Source organism: Psittacula echo, assembly GCF_963264785.1.
Source record: "Psittacula echo genome assembly, chromosome: 7".
NCBI classification, from domain to species: domain Eukaryota; kingdom Metazoa; phylum Chordata; class Aves; order Psittaciformes; family Psittacidae; genus Psittacula; species Psittacula echo.
Genome location: NC_137740.1, coordinates 24,393,962 through 24,399,971, shown reverse-complemented (window position 1 = coordinate 24,399,971; position 6,010 = coordinate 24,393,962). Strand labels below are relative to the sequence as shown.

General features: G+C 44.4%; 1 protein-coding gene across 15 annotated transcripts in view; it reads right to left on the bottom strand.

Moving 5' to 3' along the window:
- Nucleotides 1-5,676, bottom strand: part of RC3H1 (ring finger and CCCH-type domains 1) — a 69,985-nt gene extending 64,309 nt beyond the window's left edge. For 14 of the 15 annotated variants that reach the window (XR_013957441.1, XR_013957442.1, XM_080623515.1 and 11 more), the window contains exon 1: nucleotides 5,251-5,442. The gene's annotated coding sequence lies outside the window, so the exon portion shown is untranslated. Of the gene's footprint in view, nucleotides 1-5,250; nucleotides 5,443-5,650 lie in introns of those variants that run through there. The other variant, XM_080623526.1, reaches the window with a different exon arrangement.
- Between the last annotated feature and the right edge of the window lie 334 nt (nucleotides 5,677-6,010).

The following is a 6,010-nucleotide window of genomic DNA, read 5'->3' as shown; positions in this document are numbered from 1 at the left end:
AAAGCTCTTCCTTCCTTCAGCTCCATTTCTTATGCTGCGTAACAGGAAAAACTCAATTATTTTGCCTGTCAAAATCCTACTCCCTTGCTACCTCTCTCCTCCTCCCAACCATCTCTCATATGAAGATTTTTCTCCATATTCCTAATTTCTCTTTTTGAACAGTGTAGCTAACATTGTACAAAAGTGGTAAAGGCACACAAGTGTTTAAGAGAGATCTTCTCTATTAGTCTACATGTGGGGAAAAATACCAAATCCAGACAGCCAGCTGAGCAGAAGCTTTCATGCAAAAGTCTGCAAAGGATGTACAGGTCCTTTTTCTGTGTGAAATAATGCTAAAGTCATCTCTGGGGCTCCCAACATAAAAAGGATGTGGACTGTTACAGTTAGTCCAGGCAAGGTCCATGAAGATGATTAGACAGCTGAAGCACATCTCCTATGGAGACAGGCTGAGTTGGGCTTGTTCATTCTGGAGAAGAGAAGGCTCTGTGGGGACCTTGTAACAGTCTTCCAAGTACCTAAAGTTGAGGCCTACAAGAAAGCTGAAGAGAGAATTTTTACAAGGGCAAGTAGTGATAGGACAAGGTGGAATGGCTTTAAACTGCAAGAGGGTAGATTTAGATGATACATTAAGAATAAATTCTTTACTGTGAGGGCGGTGAGACACTGGAACAGGTTGCCTGGAGAAGTGTGGCTGCCCTGTCCCTGGAAGTGTTTAAGGCCAGGTTGGATGGTGCTTTGAGCAACCTGATGCAGTGGAAGGTGTCCCTGCCCATGGCAGGCAGGTTGGAATTAGATGGTCTTTAATGTCCCTTACGACCCAAACCATTCTATGATTCTATGATTTTTCAAATGGCTGGTGCCATCTGGCTGAGCCACAGCCAAGAGCTACCTTCTCCAATTCAAAAGTATTGCCTACTTGTGGTTATTCTGCCAGTCCTACTTGTCCTGGTTTAGCAGTAGCAGTCATTTTTTCTACTGGTGCAGTGCTGTGTTTTGACTTTTGGCCTGGGAATAATACTGATAAAGCTGATGTTTTCAGTTGCTGGTCAGAATGTTTACCCTGACCAAGGACTTTGTGAGTCTCATGCTCTGCCAGGGAGGAGGAGAAGCCGGGAGGAAGCAGGGACAGGACACCTGACCCAAACTAGCCAAAGAGGTATTCCATACCACAGCACGTCATGCCCAGGATGTAGAACCGAGAGTTCCCGGAAGGGCTGGATCACTGCGGGGTGGGGGCGAGGTACCGGTCGGTGAGCGGTTGTATTCTCTTGCCTTGTTATTTCCTTTGTCATTATTACTATTAGTGGTAGCAGTAGTGATTTGTGTTATACCTTAGTTATTAAACTGTTCTTATCTCAACCCGTGGTAGTTGCATTCTTTTGATTCTCCTCCCCGTCCCTCCAGAAGCGGAGGGAAGAAAGGTGGGGAGGGAAGTGGACTGCGTGGTTCTGATTTACGGCCTGGGCTTAAACCACGACACTACTGCAAACTTTTACAAGTCTGCTTGCATGAGATTTCTGCAGTATGTTGCTGACATATATAAGCCATCTCTACCTGCTCAAAGTTGCCCTAGACCACATGAGGATGCCTTCCTTCTCACTGGCTTAGGAAGAAGCCTCAAAAGAGGGGCAGGGACACCCATTACACTTGCATGAAACACACTTCTCTAAAAATTCCAACAGAGCAGTGCACAACTGTTACTGCTTCCGGCAACATAAATCTGCAACAAATTATTTCAAAATCCTGCTATTTTATTTAAAGTCCGTTCTTTTTCCAGCTGATAACACATGATGTGTTGCTACCATGCACTAACAGGAAAAGTATTTCCTCAAGCACTTTAACTAGAAAGTCTTTTCATACCAGAAAAATCTATTTACAATAAGCTGATAGGACTTTCACACCTTCTTGCCCATTACGCATTTCCACAAATAACAAACCAGAAACTCATTAGAAATCAGTTGGCCCTTTGAAATCTAATACCATTTCAACTTTTGCTGTACTGGTAACCAAGAAAATGAATCTGATGCAAAAGATAACCATCAAGAGACATACTTCTTGAGAAAAACAAGGGGTCAAACTAAGTGATGGGAACTGCACCTAATTCAGCATGCACCGTGGAAAATCTTGGTACAGAAAGGAAAGTAACACAACATAAGTAAATATTCTGTGGTTTTCTTTCTCGGTTATCTTGAGTCCTTCACAGACTTCAGGACACGTTACTGTAATACAGCCTGCACAGAATCTTGAAGGTCAGACTGAAATTTCATCTAGTACAGAATGCTTATATAACAGCCTTTCACAACAGAAGCATATTGTATCTTCATTCCTGTATCATAATAGTTTCATATTCATTACCAACTGCAGTAAAAGGCAATAACATCAAAATACAAATTCCCCAATGACTTATCTCATGTACTTTCAGTCAGATTTTTTTTGGCCTAACAGCCAGTATTACTTGGCATGCTTCAACAACAAACCATCCGATTTATTGGGTGCAGGAAGAGCCATAAAACCACACAGAGTTTCATCTGCAATATGATCTGTTGAATCCACACCGGAAAAATAATTTTCAACAAGGAGCAGGCTTCACATACACACACACAAAAAAAAAAAAGCTTTATAAACGGTCATGTGCTTAAAAGGTACCTTATAGTGGCCACTGTATAGCTATTTTAAGATGCTCAGGATGTTTGAGAGCATAAATGCAGGTGGGTTCTTTCTTTCTATTTCAGCTTTACATTTCACGTTGTTTAAAAGCTAGGATTCCACAAGTTCTTTCAAATGAAAGAAAGATTTTCTCCCACCTATTTAGCATGTGAACCATATGATCTCTTGCGTGAAGTTAAAAAAAAAATAAAGTATTACCCTTCATATTATTATATATTACAGAATGGGAAAGGTCAATTCACCATGTATCATGAAACACTCTTCTACAGCACTAGTTAGTTGTGAGGTATAGACCTTAAATAAAATGAGATATCAGTCTTTGCCATCATTATCAAAGATGACCACCCTCAGCATCACCCAAGACGTCTGAATCACATATAAAGAAATTAAGTCAATATTTTAATACACACACTCACTGATTCTCAGCTTCTGCAATGCTTAATTCAACAAGATTTATAATGGTTTCCATCCAGATTGCTGGTGAATCACTAGCAACGTGGCATAAATTTCCAAAAGCAATCCTGTTAATTTCTTTCATCTACAATAACATGACCACTTTCATATAATAATATGTCCTAAGATGTCCATACGTATTAAACTCTCACATACTAATGTATGTAATTTCTGGATTCATACATTCATCTGTTCATTGGAACATTAGTTTTCAAAATCATTATCAGAATACAATAATCCCATCACAAATTTCTAAAATATTTTGCTTTAAACTAAGATAGTTTGGAAACAAAGTTGACAAAAAAAAACCACCAAAAAACCCCACAACCCACAAACACCAGAAGACACAGAAGTTACTTCCCACTTATCTCCATTAAAGTTACTGCTGCTCAGAAGGGATTGACAAGTGCATCACTCAAGTCTGGTTGTCAAAACAGACTGCATTGATGGTACCTGCATTTCTAAATTTTCCTCAAAGAAGCCTGTCAAGCTATTTTGACAGAACCTTTTCTAGGACAGGAAGATAAAGCAATAAGCTATTGCAGGGAAAAGAAAAGGTGCCTAACTAATAACATCTGCTATTTATGTTAGTGGAAACTGTAACTCCATATCAACATTGTGCATTAATGGACTGAAGAAAGCCACAGTGCTACTGATGAAGCTTAGAAACCAGCAATAAGGTATACAATCCTCCAAGGAACACTGGGTTATTTATACAATTACAAAGCCTCTTATTAACTTCATTGACTTCAAATGCAGACGAAATGCAAGCATTTATAGTTGATACAATAAATGTACTACAAATCCTTATAAACTGAAGGAGGTAAAAGAAAAAGTTTAGGAACACATGACTTTCTGCTCTGTAATAGTGCTGTGTTATCAAACAACTCTATAGCTATATAATGCAAATAATATATAAATACCGAGTTTAACTGCATTTCTTTTCCAAGCAGTCATTAGAAGATAGCATTGCTAATCTAGTTACAACGATTAAAGCACCTCCAGAACAGTTCACGTTACTCTGAACCTTCTAATAATTTTTGCATTTCCCCCCACACTTCGGCCATTTTCAATATAGCAAAAGCATACAGAAAACAGTACGCTACCACTCGATGGATAGAAGAGTCATTATAGTTGGCTAAATAAAAACAAAGCAAGCTGCTCTGAAGAAAAAAAAAACATACATGCATGTGGAGAAAATTAAATGTTCCTAGGGAATAAAAAACCCATAACATTAACAAAAAAAACAGACAACCAAAAACCAACAAAGAGTTCCCTGTTTTAAAGCGGCACAGGCTTCACAATGGCTTCTGAGGACAAAAACTGACACCAGGACATTCTCACCACCAAAGCACATTAAAATAGAGCTACATCAATACCGCACTCCTGGCAAGCCACCTTACCCATCCTCGCCCTCTTAAACCAACAACTAAAACAACTCCACGGCAAAAAACTAGTGAAAGTGGACTTTCTGTTCGGTTTTATCCCGGTTTCTCCCCACGCAAAGGGAGGCCGGGGGCCACCTCGCTCTTCCCTCAGCACCACAGACAAAAGAGCAACAACCCGGGGAGGGTGGGAGAAGAGTGTCCCCTCACACCGACCGCGGGAAGAAAGGAGGGTCTCCGGCCTTATTTCTCCCCCTGTTCTCCCCACTGTTGTTTATCTGTGCAGAGTGCGACACAGGGATGAGCTTTCTCTTCTTCTCAAGCACACAGAGCCCCCGGAAAAACAACAGCAGACACAGGCCCCACGTAAAAGGCGCCGGTCCCTTCTCGCCATAGGCCGGGGCGATGCCACCTCTCCCCACGCCGGACCCAAGCGCTGGGCCTTCCACCGTCCCCCGCAACGAGGACGGCGAACTCCACAGTTCTCTCTCTCCCCGCCTGCCTGCCCAGAGCACTCGGAAATCGAGCCCGGCAGGAGCCTGCGGCCTAGCGAGACAGTCGGCGGTACAGGCCCCACGGGCAATTCAGCACCCATCCTTCCATTTTTCTTCTCCGGAAAGGCCAGGGGAGCCCACATACTCCCACCACCGCTCCTGAAACCCACCCCATTGTTCCCCGCACCTCAGTCAATCCGCTCGCCGCAGTGGAGCGCTGCAGCGACGGGTAGATGAGACAGCGTACTCACCACACGGGCCGGGCTCCTCGCAGCGGCCACCGACCCCCTCAGCTACGACACACAGTGGCGGCCGCAGCGCCCTGTTTCTCCAGCACCCGCAGGCCCCGGGGCTCCCCCACCGCCATGACCCGCCACCCCTCCTTCGCCGCCACCGCTGCTGCAGCAGCGGCCATCTTGTGCGTCGGGTGGCTCCGCTCACAGCCTGCCTCCTTCTCTGCACCGCCTTGCCGCTGCTGCTGCCCGCCCCTTCCTGCACCCTCCTCCCCTGGCAGGCGGGGTAGTAGCTGGGGGAGAAAAGCCGAGTCACGGCGTGGGCAGTTAGGAGAGCTAAGTAGGGTAGCGTGTTGTAGTATGGCCTATTGCAGCAGGCAACCCTGAGGTCGACCGATGGTGTATACTATTTTGTTACCTTCCTTCGCCTTTTGAGCGGATTTTTCTTTCGCATCGTCGTTACGGTCATGGCGGACGCAGCCAGGCTATGGGATCGGGGTTGTGGCTCTTCATAGCCTAAGTAGCCTGAGAAGCTCGCTCTGGGTTCGGAGCCTGCCTAAGTCCCCAGCCCGCCATTTTCTCTCCCTCTGTGCCCACGAGAGGGAGGGAGCTTTCTCTATTCTGTGCACAGTGTGGTTCTTCTCTTCTTACTACTGTGGCTTACTCATGTCACCAAAACTTAGGGCTTGGAGGGTGGTTTATTTGCTTAGTTATAGGGGAAAGAAAGACAAATCATTGCTGTTCCCACTTAGGTGGCTGTGCTGGAAAAGACCGTGTT